The following is a 275-nucleotide window of genomic DNA, read 5'->3' as shown; positions in this document are numbered from 1 at the left end:
CAGACCAGACTATGACCTTGCTCATGTTACAACTGTAACGTCGTCTGTGACAGATTTGATCCGCACTGAGTATGCGGGTGACAGGATGTGTGTAGCGTTGCTACGGGCTCTAGAGAGCAAGGGATTTGGAGACTCGGACAAGAAATTGTCATCAAGACTGCGTGCACGATTGCTCCGATATTCGTTGAATAACGGCTTGCTATATTATAGCACCGATTCAACGGATACACCACGAATTGTGGTTCCTCATGATGAGGATTTAAAATACCGCACCC

The sequence above is a fragment of the Plasmopara halstedii genome (assembly GCF_900000015.1).
Source record: "Plasmopara halstedii genome assembly, contig: Scaffold_323, whole genome shotgun sequence".
Lineage (NCBI taxonomy): Eukaryota > Oomycota > Peronosporomycetes > Peronosporales > Peronosporaceae > Plasmopara > Plasmopara halstedii.
Note: the sequence above shows the minus strand (reverse complement) of the source record.